Here is a 24,771-nt window from a genome sequence, read left to right on the forward strand (position 1 = left end):
AAGGAAACGTTAACTGTAAATGAGTGAGAGCGTGAATTAATTATAACGAAGTGAATATAATATATATGCATATATATATAATAATGATAAATAAAGGTTGTATTACAATAATACTAATACTTAAATAATAAATCTATAATAATAATAATAATAGTAAGTTGTTAATAATAATAATGATAATAATGTTAATTTGAAAGAAAAAAGTAAAGGATATGAGACAAATGAAACCCGAACCTGTAGCTCGCCTTATGCCAAACCAATGGTTTACGTTCAGAAACACTTACATGTAAGAGCCCGTTGTAAATAGAGAAATTGAAAGGAACGTACGAGCTAAGGATAACTTACGAAAATATATTATTATATAATAATAATAAATATGAATAGTAATGAAATAATGCAATAATAAACATAATTGCGATAACAATAAATATCTTTAAGAATGCAAACTAATCAAGTCGATTTGTTAATAAAATAAAGTTAAGTAAATTAAATTAATATGAACGGTTAAAGAAGTGTAAGACCCCGAATCCCGGGAATCCTACAGTTGGTGATCTGCATGAAACATACAAAATTCTTAAACCAAAAACAATTCATTTCATTTCGAAAACCATTTCAGAGTATAATTAAGTGAAAAATCATAATTATTAAAACAAGTTTCCAAAACCCGGGAATTATGCCCAAAACCAAACTTCAATGTATTTAATAAAACTTTAAAAGAAAAGTGTTCATCATTAAAACTTCCGACTAAGTATGCCCTCCACCGTCCAAGTAGCCTCGTGCACGTCCAAGCGGAAACGCATCCTCCTCCTAACCTGAAACTCACACTAACATGCACACAAAGTCAGCTTGCGCTGAGTGAGTTCAAGTTTTAATAATTGACATCTAAAATAATAATAGTCATAATCATTCCAATAGTTTTAAAAATAAAACGGGTTACAACAGTTAGGCCATCATCAATAATAAGTAATCATCCTTGTATATGTATATAAACATCCTTATAATCATATATGAACATCCTTATAATTATATATAAACATCCTTGTAAGTATATATGAACATACTTATAATTATATATAAACATCCTTATAATTATATATAAACATCCTTATAAGTATATATGAACATACTTATAATTATATATAAACATCCTTGTAAGTATATATGAACATACTTATAATTATATATAAACATCCTTGTAAGTATATATGAACATACTTATAATTATATATAAACATCCTTATAATTATATATAAACATCCTTATAAGTATATATGAACATACTTATAATTATATATAAACATCCTTGTAAGTATATATGAACATACTTATAATTATATATAAACATCCTTATAATTATATATAAACATCCTTATAAGTATATATGAACATACTTATAATTATATATAAACATCCTTGTAAGTATATATATGAACATACTTATAATTATATATAAACATCCTTATAATTATATATAAACATCCTTATAATTATATATCTACACATACTTCATCCAAGTAATAACATCAGGGTCGAGCACACGTACAACCCAAACACGTAACATCTCATCCAACGTATGCAAACACAAAGTAGGCATACGTAACATCCGTAGTCGATAACGACTACTAACATCACCAAATATTGGCCATACAATAATACATACATACATACGATAATATCATCTCAATGCCTACCCTATACAAGTAAGCCCATCCAAAATAATTTTACACAATTCATCAAGCAAAATCGCTTAGGTGTGCATGCTAGCCGAAAATCTTAAAAGAGTAAAAAGGGGGCATCATGAACTCACCTGACACAAGACACGTATTCACCACGAGCTAGATAATCCCTAAGTAATCTCAAAACTCAAACACCTAGGAAGATTGCAGTGCAAAAACTCACTTCAAACAACCCCGACAAGAACACAATAGAACATCCACCGGTTAAGCCTAAAACGAACTTATCGATCAATAACAAGTAAAACGTGCATATTTTAGCATGCGAAGATGCATTTAATTATATAGGATACCCTTTGAAATAAATTATTAAAGTTTTACCAGACTTTGATAAATGTCTTAGGTTTATAAAAATATTTTTATTATATTTTTCTAGTGGACACAAAAATCATAAAAATTCCTCCAACACAGAAAGGTATGTGCAGCTATTTCAGTGCGCAACAAAATGGTTTTATTTTTAAAAAAATCATTACCCAGCCAAATTAAATGATTCCAATTGGGTTTGGTTTCTAAATCAAAATACTAACTTCCAGAAGTGGAACCAACCAATTTGGACTTGTCAAAAAAGGGTTATGACGTCGGGAAGACAGACCAGAATTCGTCATCCCGCATCAGCTTTGACACTCGATCTTATAAAATCATAAAAAGCATTCAAATCTCGTCCAAAAATTACATATTATACTTTTCTGGAAACTAGACTCAAAGTAGAACATCATAGAAACAAGAATCGATAAAAAACAATATATTTTCATCGAGTTACAGACCGAACAATAATCAAGTATGAATATGTCAGAAATCGTTATAACCAAAACTCAACCCTAACGACCAATAAGCGCGTTAATATGATCAATTAAGGTGTAAAAGACTTGTAGGGACATAGTACGAACCTTCAATTGAAGTTTTATGATCACACCTTGGCTGCAAAAAAAGAAAAATCGCATCTCCTAGGCTGCTCTCTTGTCCGATCGGGAATAGGGAAGGGAGGGGGCTAGGGTTTTTAGTTTTATGATATAAAACAACAAGTTACACTCTAGCCCTTCTAATTTGAGAGATATGATAACATGAATGGAAAATTTAAATAACTTAACGTACCGGTATGACGAAAAGGTTTCCGAGAAATGTCGGTTAAATCCCGAGGAATATACATACTCTACAAGCTTAAACCCTTTGAACTGAAAAATTAACGGGTGTCACAAGAAGGTTACATGTCGGTTACGTTAACTTGAAAGTTAACCCCGTTAACGTTACGAAATAGGTAAAGAGGAAAATATAGAGATTAATACGTGTACATTATTAACAGTTGAAGAAAGGAATTACTATTAACGGGGAACGCAACCGGATCCAGGTGAGTTCTAGCCCCCTTTCTCTGGGACGTTTTTCGGGGCTGTATGCATACTCCTAAGTGATAGTTAATACGCATATCCTAAGTGATAACTGTATGAGGTGTATATGATTATTTATTGACTGTTATTATTGAATGTTGTATGAATGTGCGTATATAAATATAATTATTATATATGCAATTGAAAGACGTGTAAAGTATGCACGTATGATAGGAAACATATGAAGTAATGTATGGACGATTGACGGGACATGTATGGTCGTATAGTTAAACGAGACAAAGGGACCAGACCCTAATAATATCTGAGATTGAGGGACCGAACCCTAATAATATCCGGGATGGTAGAAGTAGCATAGTTTACGGTATACCTTAGGAAAGTAGGAAAGGAAGGTGTGTAAATACGTATGTATGATCGTAAAGTGTATATGAATGAGTTATAGTAAGTAAAATACGAAATACGTATATGCGGGCGCGTATAAGTATGGACGTGAATGTACTGTATGTTAATTGATTAACTAGAACTCACTCAGCATAGCTGGCTTTTAGTATGCACGCAGATGAGTAGGATGAGACAGGTGGCTTGAGGGAGACACGTGGCGAATAAAGGAAGACTAGCATCGAAGAAAAGAAGAGGCACGTGTTATTTATATTTTATGCTTAGGACTTATGTTATTTCGGTTTAAGACAAGTACTTATGTTATGTAAGAATGATTTACGTTTATGTTCCGCGAAATATTTTAATTAACTCTGATTTACGAATTATGTGAATGAGTAAGTCCAACCAGCGAGAAAGTAGGGCACCCGGGTCGGCGGCCTTACAGGTTGGTATCAGAGCATAAATTCGAGAGAATAAGCATCCTACATGCTTAAACTCGAACAGAGAATGGGACGAAAAGAAGAGAAGAAAGAAGATGCCAGTCAGAGAATGCCATGTGTCACTCAAGCAAGCATAATACTAGAGTTTCCTTACGTGTGACGTAGGGATAAGTAAGAGGCTTATATGAAATTGTTTAAGATAGAATTGCTTGCTTATGTTTGAAATGTTTGACTGTTTAACTACATTAAGTAGAACCGAGCACAAGTAGACTCACAAAAGGAAGTGTATAGGACACGGAAAGTAGCGTGAGCAGCTAATCCCAGCTGGCCACTGTTATTACCTGCAGCTTTACTTTCCTTTTACTAAATAGTTCCTGAAGTGATGATGTTTGTGTTTTTCCTTTAGAATTCGAATGGTTGGTGCTAAGACAACTGCTGAGCGAGGAAGGCGCACGGGAAGCCTTGGTGGGCAACGTGTTAACCGAATACCCTCTGAAGAACCAATTACTGACTCTAGTGAAGAGGAAAGCATGACCGTACGTGAAGAAGGGAATCAGATCGACCCTGCAATTCAAGTTGCCATTACTCGAGCAGTAGCTGCCACAGTAAAGAATCTTTAACAGGAAAAGTCTATTGAGGGCCGTGCAAGAACTGTGGAGAAGAAAGAGAAGGAGTGGATTGCTCTTGCTAAACGACCCGGCACGCAAATGTGGAATCCCATGGATAAGAAGCAAAGGACAGTGGAGAGGAATATGTGCAAGACTTGTGGTAAGATACATGGTGGTGAGTGTAAGTGGGTTGCTGGTGCTGATATTTTTCGTAAGTGTGGAAAGTCTCATGGTGGTGAGTGTAGGTTTGGAACGAATGCTTGCTATAAGTGCGGTAAGGTGGGGCATTATGCCAATGAATGCAATACAGAACTAGCATGTTACCAATGTGGCAAGACGGACCACATGGCGAGGGAATGTACTAAAGTTGGGAGTAGTGGGAAGAGAGATGCTGAGAAGAACATGCCAAAGACCAGAGCTTACATGCTGACACAAGAGCAGGCCAAGCAGATTCCCGATGTCGGGATAGGTACGTTCCTAGTAAATGGAATTTCTGTTTCTGTTTTATTCAATTTAAGTGTTAATAGAAGTTTCGTAGATGTAACATTCTGTAAGTTAGCTAAGATGATATGTTGTCGCGTGTGTGAAGCTTTTATGGTTGGAACGGCTAGTGATATTTCTGTTAGGATAATGAGAATGGTTAAGGATGGAAAGATAGAACTAGAGGAACGTGAGTTTCCTGTTACTCTTTCTGTAATTACCTTAGGAGGATTCAATGTGGACTTGGGAACACCTCACCATGGATTTCATAACTAAGCTACCACGTATTGCTAAGAACCATGATACCTTCTAGGTGATTGTGGACCGATTAGCTATAGGTGCTCACTTTCTGCCTATAAGAGAAGCTATCTCGTCAGAAACGTTAGCAAATGTGTTCATTAAAGAAGTCATAACGAAGCATGGAGTGCCATTGTCGATCGTATCCGACAGAGATACCCGCTTCACTTCCCGATTATGGAAGAGGTTCCATGAAGCAATGGGAATGAGATTGAACATCAACACGGCGTATCATCCGCAAACAGATGGGCCGTCTGAGCGGACTATCCAAACCTTTGAGGATATGCTACGTGCATGCATGTTAGATTTTGGAGGAAATGCGTAAGTTCTACCCGTAGTTGTTATGTAATCGATAGGGGGAGAGACCTGTAACGTCCCCGTTTCATTAAATAAATAAATAAATAAATATTTAGGGTTAATTTTAGTTGACGTGTCGAGAGACGTTAAATAAATTAATTAAATAATATGTAGGGTATGGATAGGATAAGGTTAGCAAGGTTAATGGACTTGAACACAATTATGGGCCTAAAAGCCTTTGGGCTTTGCCTATTTAAACCCTTAAACCCTAATTCCAACCTTATCCTCATCATTCCATCATTATCACCCCATCATTGTCACACATACCCATACACACATACACTCCAAACCTCCTGTTCCAAACATTCCAAATTCATCCAAGATCCATTCAATCACACCAAAAAGGTAAACATTCTTTTCTTTTCAATACATTTCTAGTTAAGATTATTAACAAATAAACCGAGTCTAACCGACGTAACGAACCGATATAAACGAGCTTCAATCAAACCTAGTAATAATAACAATAACAAGGGACTCGACAAAATAATACAAATAATAACATGAGGCAAACGAGTTCCTGCGAGATGGAACCCGTTTCCGGTGATCAGAGGGCACGCGGGAAACCCATGAAGCAATTTAAGTGAACCAAACCCGGACCCATCAACTGGTGCAGCAAACCGCAATCGAACCCGAACCAAGCCGTGGATCTTGGTTAAATAAAGTATACAGAGTACGGATCTATTTATATATATGCATATACATGTGCAAGTAAGAACAATTTGATGAGAAAACCGATAGTGGAGGTGAAACCGGAGGCGATTGATTCGGATTATGAAGATGGAGGGAAGAGAAAGGGGGAAGATGAAAGGATTGACTGGAAGGATTAGATTTTAAAAGACATAGGTTGGTTTTGTTAGGATGATTCTTCATTATGGTAAGTAAGGTATTCAATTCAGCTTCTTAATTGAGATTGATGATGAATTGATAACTGTAAATATAGGTCAATGATTATGGTATCTTTTTGTTAGGATGATTCTTCATTATGGCAAGTAAGATATTCAATTCAGCTTCAATTCCTATAATGTTTATATGAAATCTTAGTACCGAGTGCTACAATTGAGTTAGATGTGTCATTGAATCTATCCATTTAGTAGAGATGATGGTGTCATGGTGGAGGAGGCTGGTGGTGGAGAAGGGGGGTGGGTGGGTGGGTGGGTAACATTCATAATTTTTTTTAAACCCGAAAACTGACCCGTTTTATTATTCAATATGATTCGTTTAGTTATACATATAACTATATGTTACATATTTCTTATGTAATAGTTTTTCTTTCCTAAAATTATTTAATGTTATTAATCATTACTAATATATATAAATAAAAATTTTAACACTCATGATATTTCTTTATTCAAATATCACCTAAATAACATTATTAATGCATTATCAAAGTATACATTCTTTTATTTAGTCATGTCATATTTTTTTGACCTAAATTTAATTTTATTTTTTAAATATGAAAAATATCCTCTTGCACATTTAAACCTTAGTCAAAAGACTTCTATTCCATGAATTTAAACCTTATGACTAGCCATTAATTTAATTTGTTTGACCTTGTTTTAATTGATTTTTTACCTATATATACTAGCCTCTACTTCTGCAAAATTTCGCTACAAATCATATCACTCCCAAATTGTGTTCTAGCTCTCAAATTGTGCAAACTCCGAGTTTGACCAAGAAAAGTCAAACCGCTTAAGTTCAAGTTTATTATTTTTGTCTTGTATTCACTCATCGAGTTAGTATGCTGATTTTTCTGCGTATTTAGTTTGTTTAGGAAGTTATGCTATATTAAAAATATTTTTCAATGACATTCGTTTGACCAAAAAACTAACTCAACTCGCTTATTATTTTGGACAAAGTTTGGTTATTTTTATACATATAACATTTATAACATAAACTAGTAAAAATTTCTAATCAAAGAATAATATTTTACCATGACGGAAATGACTCGACATAAAAACAGGGTTCGGGTCCGACTAAAAACAAACCACTCGCTTAAACCATTTTCTTACTTTTTAGGCCCGTTTAACTTTATTGAACGGTCGAACTCATAAAAATTGATTAACAAATATCACAACCCAACTCTTAATAAATTTTACTATCTTGGGTATTTTTACGTCAAAAACATAACGAAACCAGTAATAGAGAAAAATACATAATTTTCGTTATAAACTCTAAAATCCAAACTTTGAACAATGAAACCAATAATAGAGGAAAATACATATTTTTCGTTGTAAACTCTAAAATCCAAACTTTGAACAAAACCGATCGCCGTCTTTAATATTTTATTTCATGTCCATTAATTGAATCTATAATTTATTTTCTAGGACCGCTCGTCGAACCGAACTTGTCCGGTTCAGCTCGCTTAAATGCTTAGTTCGCTTTCACTCGCTTACTTTAACAAGTGAATTTTTCATAACCCCTTTTTAACGCTTTTAATACTTTTGGGGTGTAGCACGTCTCAAATTTTATCTCGTTGGTTATGCATTTCTTTACAAGCCAATTCACGTTATATCGTTCGTGATTTATTATTCATACATATTGTTTATGATGTGTACGTGTATTAGTTTACGGCTATATGATGAGATGCAATAGCAAACGCAAACATAAAGTGGGAGGATCTGACGGTACGCACCTGCGTCGTCTAACATTTTGACTACGGTCGTTACGTAAGGTAGTTCTCATTTCCCCTATTACTACGACTTCGGCCAAGGGGATGGGATGACGATAATATTTATTTTTATACGCATAACGGTTGTTGAATCGCACTTTTACACACACACACACACACACACACATATATATATAGACACAAACGTAAAAACTTATGAAAGCTCACCAACATGTGTTGTTGACAAAATATGTTATTATAAGTGTGCTGCAAGTTGATATGAAAAACAGGAAAAGTAAGCTAGTTATACCTTAGGATTACTTCAATGAATAATATTTGTTTCATTCCGATGTAATTTTGGTTGTCTCATTACCAAAATATTTGTGTACTTGCGAAATTATGGAATAAAATAAATATATTGTCACTATTAATAGTGTTATGAGCTTATGAGTGATATGTACGTTGCAACCTGGCGTATTCCGCTTAAAGTTGGGGTGTTACAGGTGGATGATGGTTGTGTGTGTGTGTGCGCGTGCGTGTGTGTGTATATATATATATTAATGTATTTTACAAATAATGTCATAGCCCTGGCCCGTTACCTCGGTGGGGGCCTCGAACACAGGTACTGGTTATAACAAACCAAAATATAAGCAAAAGAAAAAAAAATGAAGAAATAAAAGAAGTGTGTTTTCATCCCACATTGGCGGAGGAAGAAAAAGGGAACTATTCCACCTTGATATAAATAATAAAGTGAGTTCTAGTACCACATCGCTAGATTACAAAACTTGTAAGCTATTTATAAGGAAAATAGTTCACATTGTAATATTCTTATGTGAAAAGACACTCTTAGATGTCCTAGAGAAGGGTGTGCATCACCCGACGCATACGCGCATGCGCATCGGCTCGGGCGTCATAAGGCGCTTTGATGGCGCACTTCGCAAGTCGCATGCTCGCATCGCCGAGAGCCGCCTTAGTATTTTTAGTGGTGGAAAACAAAATGTTTCTTCCCATCATGCTACGTGACGGATTGATATAGTTCTCTTCACGATAAGCGAAGGTTTGTAATTATCTAGAAAATTTTGTAGCTCATCGCGCAACACGATAGGTTCCCAGTTAACCCATCGTAATACGCGATGTGGAGGCTACACAGCTATGACACGTTGCCTGCCTTGTGGCATAGCTAGGGCTGACTCAACAACCTTGTAGGCGAGTCACGTCGCGATAAACTTATTATAGGTCCATCGCGATACGCAACCAACCTTGAAATCAGCTAAAAAAGGGGGCTGACCCAGCCTTCACTTCATTATCCAAATTCTTTCAATCTCTCTCAATTTTCTGTTATATAAGGTGTTGGTATAATACCTCGAGAAGTCATAACCAATCCATCAAAAGAAGCTCCATACACGAATCCAAAAGCTCTGCCTGAACAAGGCAAGACATTGTGCCATCGTGTAAAGTTCCTAATCTCATAATTATCGGTTTATACTAATCTAGATGTACTATATTGTGTTTAACGTATGTGCTTAATACCGGGAAGCTTTAATTTGTAAATTTGCAAGGTGAGACATTTGAGTTTTTGTACAACTCACATTTGTATTAGACAACTGGTTTTCCAATACTGTCATGATGCTTTTTAAACTTATTAAACTCATGACAGATAGTCGAAATGCTTTCAAAATATTTCAAAAGGTTTTAATTAGATTACAATGATTAGTTTCTGTAGACTTACGGGATGGTTACTACTGGCATTGTGGGGTTTTGTTTACAAGGCTTGCCTAATGGGTTATTACACGTTACTTATTTGACAAGTATTAGCCAATAAGTAATATTACCACAATCATAGATACGGTCGAGAGATAAGTACCTTTCAGTAATTTGTAAGCAGGAAGATTTATAAACATCTTAATGCTGTAATTGTAAAATGTGTCATTTACAACTGAATGTCTTCACCAGTATTACTTGCTGATCAAAGACTTTTAAACATGTTTCATGTGACTTGTTAGAGACACAGGAATGATGTGTGCGGGCTTCCAGCTTAAATAAGTGGAGTTCGTTAGTATGAGTGAGCTTGTAAAAGCCTTCCAGAACATATCCGTTAATACTATGGATATGGAAGTAGTAAACCCTAGTAAAGAAATGCAGGATATCTAGAACCAATGGTATTCCAAGCCCAAGCCTCAAACCAATCAAACCAAAAAGAAGAAGAATATTTAAGGATTGGAAGAGAGGATTGAGAAGAGGAAAGAGATAGAGAAAGATGGTAGTCACAACACCACAACCAGAACCACAATCAAAAGAACAACCATCTTAGCGGCAGGCGACTTCACAGATACCATTTGGGGATAGACTAAACAGATGCTTAGCCGAATGTGAAATATTTCAACCCATAGTTGACGATATCAATGGAAGAACCTCGATCAACCCGGCCATGCCACCTCAAACCCAGGAAAACATAATTCTTCTTGATGAAATCATAACCAAGCCCATCTGGAGGAATGTTGGACAAACGATTGGCAGTTCCACACAATGATGACCAATCCGTACGTGCCACGTCAAGCCGAAACATCCAACTACCCCACCATGATACCGGAGAACATGATGGAGGTACACCACTATGGGGAAGAGTTGACAGAGACCGGCTACCAGCTCAGAGATATTGGGGAGAATCTTACCTGGATGTATTATGATCGGGGACCATGCATCTAAAGACCCGAACCCATAATATATATATATATATATATATATATATGCTGATTATCATAATTTCTATTGTGTAAAAAAATTTATGTATATGTACATATTATATATACATACATACATATATATATATATATATATTGCAATGATCGACGATTTTAACATATTATGTACCTATGTGTTGTTAATATTTTGTCTACTTTATTATTTAATTGCGAATTAATATTTCCTTCTCGTTGCAATTTATATGTCGCATGAAGTACCTTCTAACAAAAACAATCATGAAAACAATCACAACAGTGAAAATTCCAGTGAAGCAAATTCTCTGAATGTGAACGCTATCGAAAATATGATAGCTGTGACATTTGTCATTTTCGGTTCGATTTGCATTTGTTTTCGTATTGGAAACTGGACCCTTTTTGTTTTTTTAGATATTGGATATTAATAAATTAATGAATTTTATGTGTAATCATGTTTCATACTTGTTGTTTCGTTCCAAAGTCTTTAACGGTGTTTAAAACGCCTATTTTGTGCTCAAAACGAACTACAAGGACTAAAAATTCCAAAAAAACAAAGTTTGGCCGAGAACCCCCACCTCACATGGTACGTAGAACTGGCCTCATCCCGCTGCGTGGCACAGCCCACGGTTCGTTTTTGCAAAATCAGTTTTCTAACGTTTTTGGTTCGTTTAAGCTCGTTTAAGCCCTGAACTTGTGTTGTAACCATCCACGCCAACCAAGACTCAACCCATATTTATTCTAGAACCCTCTAAACATGTTTTTATCTCTGGTCATAATTTATTTAATTCAAAACTCATTTTTAATTAAAGCATCAAAGTGTACCGGTTTATCCACCGGACAAAGCTTTTATCCAATCCTACAAACCCTCTTTCCCCATAAATGCCCTGCTCTTCTTCCCCCCTTTCCCTCCCAAATTGTTTGAACTTGCAAGTTGTTCTAGCTAGTTTTGCTTAACTTTGACTTCTAAAGCCAATCGGAACCGAATCTTTCATTTCTATCCGTTTTGGGCATATGTTTTTTTTTTATATTTTTCAATTTTTCTAAGTTTTTATGTTGAGAAAACTATTTTTATCTTTATTTAAAGCTTGTGAACATTCAAACACGTATTTATGCATTTTAGGTCTGTTTGGGTTGTTTTATGAAGTTTACTCGCATAACTTTCTTTTTTGAGTTTAGATCTGGAAATTTTAGTTTATTTTAGGTGTATGGTTTTGGACATGTAGTAACCATCCTCGGTCTCATACCGAGTCAAGGACCAAACCAAAACCGAACACCCGTTTAAACAATTTAATTAACTCTTAAGCAACCTTGATGCATGAAACATTCTAGATCTGAGTTTTGCCTCATATTGCTTTCGTTGGTTGGCCTCATCCTCATCCTCAATAAATATGATCATACACCCCTCCTTGTAATTTGGTAGTTTTACCTGTTAGAAAGGAGCCTCATTTATTTTATGATATATATATCGCAATTTTCGTTATTATTTATGATTTCACATATGAGTTGTGGATTTTGCCTCATATTATATTTACAAAAATCATGGAATTGCTCACTAGCATTCTTGTTGATAATATATATATATATATATATTATAAAGTTGCATGTTTGATTATTGGTTGATTGAAGATTTGAAGACGCTATTTTTGTTTTGGTCCACTAGGTTATTAGTTAAATGAACTATTTATTTCCTTGTATTTTGTTGTATTTGTATGAACAAGATGTGTTGTATGTAACATCTCGTTTTTTATTTTTCTTGAAAATGTAACCATTACCCGACCCGAGTTTGTATTCGGGTAATTCGTCAATAAGTATTCTCGTTCGTTTAGTATTTTTTTTATTGTTTATAATTTAATTTAATGGATAATAACTATGAGTTATGCATAAAATATACCCTTAACTAAACTTTTGATCATTCTTTGCACCCTTGAAAAAAGATGGACCAATTTGCAAATAGTAGTCAAAATAAACTCTCTCTTAGTCAAAATAAACTCTTTCTTCTTCTTCTTTAACCGCCGGCCGACAACTCCCCTTTTTATAATTCCTTGATCCGTAATTCTCGAAATTAGTCATTAATTGGCCTTGCCAAATCAAATCCTGACAAAAAACGCAACACATCGACACTCTAAACTTAGAAAACGGTTCACAATTGACATCTAATTTACAAGAATAAGAACCGCGACTAATTGGACGTAATGCCCTATAACTACCCAAGTATAACTCAATTAATCGTGCACATCATCTCTGCAGCATCACAATTCTAAACCCTGACATAATTTCTGTATTCAAAGTCGTTAAGATTGAGTTCGACATCAAGCCTTGACCGAAAACCCTAATCTGCATTGCACCTTCAATTCATTTATGATTCCGGTAATTGTTATATGGTTTTAAGTTGTTTCTAAGAAACAAACAAAAACCCTAAATCAATTCTAATGAACATGGATTAATAAGCTAATTCACAATTCTAGGGTTAACATGGGAGAAGAACATGATCTGGACTGTGTATTTATTTAACTTGGATTAATTAAGCTAATTGTTATAAATGTAATAGAATGAATACAACATAAGTAAAATATTTAACCTTCACAACACAATGAATAATAATAATATTAATATAAAATATTTATTCATCATGTAAGTAAAGTAATACATCTTTCCTCAGCCAAACACAGGACACAAATCTCCTCACCTTAACTCACCAAAACACAAAGTAAGGGACTTAAGGAATTTTACATCCTCACTTTAGCTCGCTAAAAGGGAACTAAGGAACTTTAACATCCCACCCCAAGGACATATAAACTGTTAGGGGACTTCCACACCTTAGATCACCAAAAGGGAACTAAGAAATTTTATCTTTAAATTTTGATCCGGTCATGGCTTGACAATCATTCACATTCACATAACTACATTTAGCTAACGCATAAGCTAAACATTCCTCAAACATACGCGTACATTTATCAAAAAATTAATCCGAACAATCTTAGACGTACACATACGCTTAGCTAATAAGTAAGCTAAACCATCCTCACACATAGACCTAATAAAATATCCAATTACCTCTATATATAAATATATATATAAGCCTATGATAATTTCATACAAGGGTAAAATTATTAAAAATAACTTTATTGTATGCATGTTTGCTCAAAACGTTAAATCATTTAAAAAGGGGCATCATGAACTCACCTGTGTGCAAATCCAGTTTATCAACAAGAAAGATGAGCATCAAGTAAGACACATCAATCAAGACCTGCCATGTGGTAATAATTTATATAAATATACCACTCTCTAATCTTATACACTATCAATTTGTCGAACGGGCTAAATGGGTCATCAACTCTTAATGAAAGTTGGTGCAGAGAGTTAAGGAATTGAATTGGTTGTCAATTTGGTTATAAAAAATCACAAAATCCCCACATCTAGTCGAACCGAATCCCTAATTCAACAATCTTTGCAATTAACCGACCAAATCAAATCCAATGACTATGACACTCAAGAATGACGATAAGGACATACCTTAGGAGATATCAGAAGCAAAAGCCCTAGATTAAAATCTTCCGAAGGTTCACAATCTGTACAACCGACGCATTCGCTCGCGTATGCATAACCTTTAAATAATATTACCAAAAAACATCCTCAAACTATTAGAAAAATTTATCAAATCCCATAATCATACCAAACAATAAATAAAAGATTCACCGAGTCATACCTTTGAGTATAAGTTATTTGAACCCATACGCTCAACATCCTAAATTGCCAGCGCGAACAAAAACTGAAATGTTTATAATTGACCATACGAACTCCGATTCGTTCAATTTACATATCTTTGAACTCGTCTCGACATTCCGGATCTTAGAAATTTACTTCCACCATATGCCTCCGCATCAATAGCTACCAGAACATAAAAGAGTCTCCAGGTTCGTTCGGTTTTACGCGTTAACGGTCGAATAGCTCGAAACCCTAACAAACGAACTCCGTTTTGGGAAAATAATATATCCACGCGTTCGTCTCACTGATCCTCACTAGAGCCACTAGTTCCTACTGAAGGAAACAGCCGCCACAGTCACCAGAAAACCAAACAGTGTGCCGAAAAACTGAACCATCAGCCGGAATGCGAACCTATTCTTGTTTTGCTCATAACTTGGTCATACGAACTCGAAATCAAGCAAATAATATATCCACGTGACCGTGTTTCCAAGAAATACCACCTTGGACCATCACCTCCATAGGCTGCTTCTGGAACCATTGCTGGTGATGCAAATAGTGGCGGATTTCTTGGTTCCTTTACCAAAAATTTTGTTTTGATCAGATCCTTCCTCATCCAAGCATCCCCAATCCTCCTTTCCACAAATTTAAACATAAATTGAAGAAATCACTGACTCGCACCACTCCTGTCGTGCATCATCTTTCTCTTGATCTCTTTCTTAGTCGTCATGGATTCACAAATGAGTGATCTAGGGTATCTTTTCCTTGGTGTTTTAATTCACCAAATTCTGAATTTGGTCCCCCCAAGTTCTCAAACTGGCTTCTTGCTCCCAAAGATTCACTAATAATCTTTCGTTTAATTATTACCGAGTCCCCTCAAGTCAATTAAAACATATGCATTGCATTAAATTCATATTCTGTCATATTTGATAAAATCTTATTCAACCCTTCAAAACACGTAGATAGTAATGATTGGGGTGTTACAAGTGATTCCATTTCCCACGAATTAACGAGGGTTACACAAACCAGGAAAACATACTTTCCTCTAATGAACTCATAAACCATGCCCAGCTAAAGGAATGGTGGACGAACGCTTGGCAGTTCCGCAATGATGACTAATCTGTACACGCCATTTCAAGCCGAAACATCCAAATACCCCACCATGATACCGGAGAACACGATGAAGCTACACCATTACGGGGAAGAGTTGACTTAGACTGGCTACTGGCTGAGAGATATTGGGGAGAATCTAATTACCTGGAAGTATTATGATCGGGAACTATACATCCAAAGACTATTCGGGGGAGCTGGCAAGAGCGCGGAAAATTGAGCGTTTCTTATCACAACCGTTTTCGTAGCATAAGTCTTTACGGGTTCTTTGCTATGTGTTCCCGTCGGTGGAGCGACTCTTGGATGAATTTTCAATGTCCTTGTGGAGCCTATTGATAATTTAGGTCCTGTAGATAATAGCACAACATTCCCAATTCATAGATCTGCGCCCGCCTTTATACAGTTAGATACAAAACTATCTATTTTTGAAACCGGAATTAAAGTAGTAGATCTTTTGCCTATCGCCGTGGAGGAACCATAATATATATATATCATAATTTCTATTGTGTAAAAAAAGTGTATATATATGTACATATTAGATATAAAGTATATAGGAAACATAGATTAGATGTAAAATAAATGATGCATATATATATATATATGTATGTGTGTGTATATATATAAAGAGTAAAAAGTCGCAATGATCGACGATTTGACATATTATGTGAAGCTATGTGTTGTTAATATTTTGTCCACTTTATTGTTTAATTGCGAATTAATATTTCCTTCTCTTTAAGACCCTGAATCCCGGGAATCCTACAGTTGGTAATCATACAAGAACTTACAAAATTCTTAAACTCAAGACAGTTCATTTCATTTCAAAAACTAGTTCAGAGTATAAATCAGCGGAAAAATCATAATTACTAAAACAAGTTCCCAAAACCCGGGAATTATGCCCAAAAACAAATTTAAATGTAATTAGTAATAATTGAAAAGAACAATGTTCATTAATGAAACGTTCCGACTATATATGCCTTCAACCGTCCAAGTAGCCTAGAGCACGTCCAAGCGGTAAGCATCCTCCTCGTAACCTGAAAATTCATGCTAACATACACACAAAGTTTTTAATAATTGACATCTGTATAAATTATTCCAAGAATTTTAAATATAAAATGGGATATAAACGGTTAGGCCATAATAAACGGTAAGTAGTCATACTTATATATCTATATAATTATATCTCTATTCATAGCATCCAAGTAATAACATCCGGGTCGAGCACACGTAGAACCCAAACACGTAACATTCCATCCAACGTATGCAGACACAAAGTAGGCATACGCAAACATCCTTAGTCGATAACGACTAATTAACATCAGGTCGAGCACACATACAACCCAAACACGTAACATTCCATCCAACGTATGCAAACACAAAGTAGTCATACGCAAACATCCTTAGTCGATAACGACTAATTAACATCGCCAATTGTTGGCCATACAATAACACATGTATAAACATACGTATATAGATTATACCAAAATATACCATACTACAAGTAAGCCATCCTTAGTCACTAATAACTAACTAACATCCCTAATCATAGGCTATATGGTAACACATGTGTAAACATACATACATAACATCCCAAGATGTACCATAATACAAGTAAGCCTATGGGCCATAAGGTAACACATGTGTATACATACATAGTTAACCTCCCAAACATACCATAATACAAACAAGCCTATGGGAAATCGTTTAAACGGTTTATCATGTAAAATCAGTTGGGTGAGTATGCTAGCCCAAAACTTGAAAAGAGTAAAAAGGGCATCATGAACTCACCTAACACAAGGCACGAAATCACCACGAGCTAGAGAACCCCTAAGTATCCCCACAACTCAAATGCCTGTCGGTTTACATACAATTCATTACTAACGATACCGAAAGGACTCGTTTATCCTACGAGACGTTCTAACATGGTTTGATTTACCTAAAGCCTCAACCTCATAAAGTTCAATTAAAACAGCCCCCGGGGCATTATATTTACCAAAATGACCCATAGTTACTCTCGAGAACAAAGAATTCCCAAATTACCCCCGGAAGCACTAGGTGAGACTAATATGCGCGTTCAAGAGTTGTTTAGGCAATTAACATCCAACTCAGCCCCGTGTGGACCCAATATGATAAATTCACAGCCAACAAGTCCACAAGACGCTACACGAGCTGAATAGGTCGGTAACTCGCAAGCACAACGCACCCACTATACAATAAACGCGAATTCGCGTTGTACCGACCCGTTTGAGTAACCTGTTGGTCTCGGTCTGCCCAAGACACATATTATTAATGATGTGGCTAGTACGTTGTGATCCAAGTCGGGTCATACCTAATAACAAGCTGGACGAACACCAATTATATTTGATTATATATGATATGATCATAAGTAAATAAATATTGACACTTACGTTATTTGGAAAGGGTTTCTAAATACAATGTACTTGTGAAATGAATAAATCATATGGATGATTTATATTTTGAGAGAGAAACACTACATAATGTTATTTAAGATAGTTAAATAACAATATGTAACACTTATCAATTTGCATGTTGCTTGAAATATGTTATGTTGTAATTCTATGAAATGAAATACATAACACAAAAGGTTTTATATTATAAAACATGTTTTAAAATATATATATATATATATATATATATATATATATATATATATATATATATATATATATATATAATTGAAATGGACATGAGGGTGGCCGCCCCCCCCCCTCTCTCTTTCTCTATTCAATTTTATCTTATTATTTTCAAGTTGGTGGAGACATGCAAGTGTTGTGATTGGCACTTTGGGTGGTGCCTTTGAATGACCCAACATCTTTCTTTCATTTTTGATCATCATTCACAAGTAACCAAAAAACACTCTCCTTCTCTTCCTTTTCTTCTTGAATTCGGCCAACACAAAAGAAAAACAAGGAGGTGGTTTACAAGTGAAAATCCTAGCTAGATAAGGTGTATTGTCGGGAGCTTGGGTTATACAAGCTTGAGGACCTTCATATTGAAGTTCTAGCCTTTCATTCATCATCTCTTTCACCCGGTTTTGTCATATTGAAAGGTAGTATTAACATGCATGAACTTATAGTGACATGCATGTGTTTGATAGTATGTATTTCGTATTTGGATCCGGGCTTGGGTTTTGCATGTGTAAAATAGGTTTTATAAACAATAAACTAACAAGGTTTAAATCTTTTTTCCGCTGCATTTTTCATAAAATTGGGATTTTATAACTTTGATAATCTTGTTAAAACCCAACAATGGTATCAGAGCCGCTTATACGGATGCATGCTTCATTAGACCCAAAAATTTTTGGGTTTATGGTGGGGTTTACCATATGGCCGAAAATTTTAGGGGTTTTGGTTACCCCATGGTTTTTCAAGGTTATACTTTACATGCATGTGGTAATCTTGAAAAATTAAGTCATTTGGATGATTAATTGTGTTGTTTGGACAAAACCCGGAACTTTCGGTTTTTGTTTGTTGTAAAGCCCCGAACCCCAGGAACCCCACCGTTGGTAATCATATAAAACACTTATAAAATATTTAAACAAAAGAATTCAAGCGTTTCATTAAGCAACCAATTTCAGAGTAAAATTTAGCGGAAAATGTAAATAATAAAATAAGTTCCCAAAACCCGAGAATTTTTCCCAAAACCAACATAATTATCTTTAATAAAAATTTTAAAAATAAATGTTTAATAATAAAATCTTCAAATACCGTATGCCCTTCACCGTCCAAGTAGCATCGTGCACGTCCAAGCGATAAAGCATCCTATTCCTAACCTGAAACTCACACTAACATGCACACAAAGTCAGCTTAAGCTGAGTGACTTCAAGTTTTAAAGTAGTAACAAAAGTCTTAATAATCATTCTAACGGTTTTAAAAACTGTAATTGGAATTACATCAGTTAGGTCATCACATTTAATAAATAATCATCCTTACGTATGAACATCTCTATACGTACATTCCTATATATATATATATAACATTCAATAATAACATTCAGGGCCGAGAAAACGTACAACCCAAACACGTAACATTCAGCGCATGCAAACACAAAGTAGGCATACGCAACATTCAGTAGTCGAGACGACTACAACATTCGCCAAATATTTGCCATTCTAATATATATATATACATACACACATTCTTTAACATTCCAAGGCCTACCAAGACTAGCAAGCCTATGTAAAATCGTTTAAAACATTTCATCAAGCAAAATCGCCTAGGTGTGCATGCTAGCCCAAAACTTAAAAAGAGTTAAACGGGGCATCAAGAACTCGCCTGACACAAGACGCGGATTCACCACGAGCTAGAGAATCCCTAAGAAATCCCAAAACTCAAAGACCTGTCGGTTTACATTCAATCAATACTAATGACATCAAGGTGACTCGTTTATCCTACGAGACGTTCTAACATGGTTCGAGTTACCTAAACCCTCGACCTCATCAAAGTTAATCACAACAGCCCCCGAGGTCTCACATTCACCAAAACGACCCTTAGGTACTCCCGGGAATAAAGAATTCCCAATTTGACCCCTGGAGCACTAGGTGACACTAACACGCGCGTTTAGGAGTCGTTTAGGCCGTTAACATCCAACTCAGCCCCGTGTGGACCCATTATGATTAAATCACAGCCAACAAGTCCACACAACACCACACGAGTCAACTGGGTCGGTAACCCGCAAGTACAACGCACCAACTATTCAATAAACGAAATTGCGCATTGTACCGACCCGTTGGAGTAACCGACAACCAATTCAGCCCCATAACTTATAAAAATGAATTTTTTACAGCCCATACATCAAACCAAGTGTCCCCAAGCTGAATTGTTCATTAATCACTTCAACCCTCGCGTTAAACGCGCCAAACTACAATTCTAGACAACCGAACATAACAATCAAACTACAACTAGTTGATCAACTTAACAAACACCTATGAACATGATCTTTAAGTATGATATACGGGACATACCTAGGAAGATTGTGGTGCAAAAACTCACTTCAAATAGCCCCGACAAGAACACAATTGAACATCCACCGGTTAAGCCTAAAACAAACTTCTCGATCAATAACAAGTAAAACGTGTAGATTTTAGCATGCGAAGATGCATTGAATTACATAGGATAAACTTTGAAATAAATTGTTAAATTTTACTAGACTTTAATAAATGTCTTAGGTTTATAATAATATTTTTATTGTATTTTTCTATTGGACACAAAAATTATAAAAAATCCTCCAACACAGCAAGGTACGTGCAGCTATTTCAGTGCGCAACAAAATGGTTTTATTTTTATAAAATTCATTACCAAACCAAATTAAACGATTCCAGTTGGGTTTGGTTCCTAACTCAAAATACTAACTTCCAGAAGTGGTACCAACCAATTTGGACCTGTCGAAAAAAGGTTATGACGTCAGGAAGACAGACCAGAATCCGTCATCCCGCATCAGCTTTGACACTCGATTTGTAAATTCATAAAAACCATTCAAATCTCGTCCAAAAATTACGTATTATACCTTTATAGAAACTAACTCAAAGTAGAACATCATGGAATCAAGAATCGATTAAAAACAATGGAATAACATCGCGTTACAGACCCTACAATAAACGTATACGAATCTGTCAGCAAACTGTTATCATCAAAACTCAATCTTAACGACCAATAAGCGCGTTAATATGATCAATTAAGGGGTAAAAGACATGGGGAATCATAAAACCAACCTTGAATTGAAGTTTTTACGATTGAAACACGGCTGCACAGAAGAAAATCGCCAGGGGGTTGTTCTTCGGCCGATCGCAGTTGGTAGGAGTTAGGGTTAGGGTTGTTTTGTTTTATGATATAAAAACAAAAGTTACATCCAAGTCCCTCCAAATTGAAGTGTAAGGCAAAATGGAAGGAAAGTTAAATGGTTTAACGTACCGAGATGACACAAAGGCTTCCGAGAAACATCGGATAAATCCCGAGAATTATACATACTCTACAAGCTTTAATTCTTGAAACCGGAATTAACAGGCGTTACAATTCCACCCCCCTGACAATGGGATTCGTCCCCGAATCCCGATGCGACAGGAACAACTGCGGATAGTGCTTCATCATCTCGTCTTCGGACTCCCAAGTAGCCTCGGAACCCCTACGTTGTCTCCACTGCACCTTCACCTGCCTAACCACCTTATCCCTCAAGCTCCTCTCCTGACGGTCAAGAATAGTAATCGGTTGCTCAACATAGTTCAGCCTACTGTCGAGCTCAATATCATCAAGAGGCACATGGGCCTCTTCATCTGCAAAGCATTTCCTCAGATGGGACACGTGAAAATTAGGATGAATCCCCGCGAGCTTATCGGGCAGCTCCAGTCTATATGCTATCTCACTAACGCGGGACAAAATACGGAACGGACCTATGAACCTCGGACTAAGCTTCCCCCTCTTATTAAAACGAATAATGCCCTTCCAAAGAGAAACCTTCAACATAACTCGATTCCCATCCTCGAACACAATAGGTCTTCGCCTTTTATCCGCATAAGACTTTTGTCGATCCTGGGCGGCCTTCATAAACGCTTTAATCTTGTCAAGTTTCTCGGTCGTAGCCTCAACCACCTCCAAACTACCCAACTGCTTCTGACCAATGGAACCCCAACAGACTGGAGTCCTACACCTCCTACCATACAACATCTCAAACGGTGGCATCCCAATCGTGGCGTGATAAATGTTATTACACGAGAACTCTACCAATGGTAAGTGACAGTCCCAACTACCATCAAAATCGATAATGCAAGCCCGTAACATATCCTCGAGAGTTTGAATGGTCCTCTCGGACTGACCATCCGTCTGCGGGTGATAAGCGGTACTGATGAGGAGTTTGGTACACATCTCCTCGTGAAAATTTTTCCAAAATCTGGAGGTAAAACGCGTATCCCTATCCGAAACAATAGATACCGGCACCCCGTGCCTAGAAACGATCTCACGAATAAACACATCGGCCAACTGCTCGGAATTAAAAGTCTCTCGGATCGGCAAGAAATGAGCGCTCTTGGTCAACCTATCAACAATTACCCAAATGGTGTCATAACTACCCTTAGGAGTACGAGGCAATTTAGTCACAAAATCCATAGTAAGATGCTCCCATTTCCACTCAGGTATTTCCAACGGCTAAAGTTTCCCAAACGGTTTCTGATGCTCGGCCTTAACTTGTAGACACGTCAAACATTTACTCACATACTGAGCCACCTCAAAGTTCATCGCAGGCCACCAATAATTCTATTTCAGGTCTTGGTACATCTTGGTCGCGCCCGGATGCATGGAATAGCGCGACTTGCGCGCCTCATCTAAAATTTTACCTCTGAATCCTCTATACCTCGGTATCCATAAACGCCCATCCTTGTACTTTACCCCATCACCGACGTCCTCCAACAACTTTTCTTGACCCCAAATACGTTCTGACATAATCTATTCCACCTACAGTGCTTCATTCTGGACGTTGGCTATTTGTTTCAAAATGTCGGGTTTGAGAATAAGCTGATAGGATTTTCACACGAATAGGTTTTGGTCTCTCCTTCCGGCTTAACGCGTCAGCCACCAAGTTAGCCTTATCCGGATGGTACATAATCTCCAGATCGTAGTCCTTAATCAACTCCAACCATCGACGCTATCGCATATTCAGTTCTTTTTGCTCGAAGAAATATTTTAAGCTCTTATGATCGGTATAGATAACGCAAGGAACACCGTACAAATAATGTCTCCACAACTTGAGCGCAAACACCACCACCGCTAGCTCCAAATCGTGGGTAGGATAATTCGCCTCATGAGGCTTCAACTGCCGTGAGGCATAACCGATGACTCGACCTCGCTGCATCAAAGCACACCCAAGCCCCTGATAAGAGCCATCAGAATAAACCACCAGATCATCGGTGCCATCAGGTAGAGCTAAAATCGGGGCATGCGTTAACCTGTTCTTCAACTCGATAAAAGCCTCCTCCTGCTCAGTACCCCAAATGAACTTAACACTCTTCTTAGTCAACTTGGTCAACGAAGAAGCAATTTTCGAAAAGTCGGGAATAAAGCGGCGGTAATACCCCGCCAAGCCCAGAAAGCTACGGATTTCAGATGGAGACTTAGGAGACTCCCAATCATTCACGGCTTCCACCTTTGCAGGATCAACCAAAATACCTCTCGGGTTAATAACATGACTCAAGAACTGAACCTCGCGTAACCAGAAGGAACACTTAGAAAATTTTGCATACAACTTGATCTTTCGCAGAGCTTCTAAAACTTCTGAGAGATGACTGGCGTGATCGGATTCGCTTTTGGAATACACAAGAATGTCGTCGATGAATACAATAACAGAGCGATCGAGCATTGGTCTACACACCCAGTTCATAAGATCCATGAACACAGCCGGTGCGTTGGTCAAACCGAAAGACATCACGAGGAATTCGTAATGTCCGTAACGAGTGTGGAAAGCTGTCTTAGGAATATCTTCCTCCCGAATTTTCAACTGATGATACCCGGACCTAAGGTCGATCTTCGAGAACCAACTAGCTCCTTGGAGCTGATCAAGTAAGTCGTCGATCCTCGGGAGCGGGTACCGATTTTTTTTTTAATAGTGAGCTTATTCAATTCACGGTAGTCAATGCATATTCGCATGCTACCATCCCTCTTCTTAACGAACAGGACCAGGGCACCCCGAGGTGAGATGCTCGGTCGAATGAAGCCGTTGTCGAGCAAGTCTTCCAACTGGGCCATTAGTTCTTTCATCTCATTCGGTGCTAGACGATAAGGGCTCGAGCAACGGGTTTTGCGCCCGGCACAAGATCTATCTGGAACTCGACCTCGCGGTCCGGTGGCACATCTGATAAATCATCTGGAATTACATCCGGGAAATCCCGAACGATAAGAACATCACCGACGGTAGCCCTAGACACCGAAACAGATTTTCCTACGGCGACCTCAACCTCAAATACAATGACCACGCGCTCGGGTGATTTATTCAACGAGGA

This window comes from Bidens hawaiensis, unplaced genomic scaffold (genome assembly GCF_021521415.1).
Source record: "Bidens hawaiensis isolate Kalapana, Puna unplaced genomic scaffold, B.hawaiensis_p1.1 tig00019220_1, whole genome shotgun sequence".
NCBI lineage: Eukaryota > Viridiplantae > Streptophyta > Magnoliopsida > Asterales > Asteraceae > Bidens > Bidens hawaiensis.